Source organism: Bison bison, unplaced genomic scaffold (assembly GCF_000754665.1).
Source record: "Bison bison bison isolate TAMUID 2011002044 unplaced genomic scaffold, Bison_UMD1.0 scf7180017859831, whole genome shotgun sequence".
Lineage (NCBI taxonomy): Eukaryota > Metazoa > Chordata > Mammalia > Artiodactyla > Bovidae > Bison > Bison bison.
The window spans coordinates 9,402-9,710 of NW_011490403.1; the positions used below are offsets into that span (position 1 = coordinate 9,402).

Below are 309 nucleotides of genomic sequence, written 5' to 3' on the forward strand. Positions count from 1 at the left end.
GAAGTATTGGTGAGGAAAGCTGTCAAGTCCAATTCCAGAACGGAGATCTACTAGTTAGAGCAGGAGATCCCTCTCTTCTAGTCTCAAATTAGACTTGTTGGAGTTTGAGATGAAGGATCCAGGAGTACCACTTTGAACTTGACTCTTGATTAGGCCGGGATTCCAACGTCAACACACGTGCTGTGGAATTTGGACAAGGCAAAAGCAAACATCTTAGCGCCTAGTCAGGGGTCCAATTCCAGTCGTGTAAGGAGCCATGGGAACTGCTGTTTCGGTGGCGGTTCCGCCTTTCGCAGCCCTCTAGGCAGC

At 49.2% G+C, this 309-nt stretch overlaps 1 protein-coding gene across 1 annotated transcript in view; it reads right to left on the reverse strand.

Moving 5' to 3' along the window:
• The window catches only part of LOC104982117 (XK-related protein 2-like), a 5,702-nt gene that overhangs the window by 4,907 nt on the left and 486 nt on the right, over window positions 1-309 (reverse strand). The window lies entirely within an intron of this gene.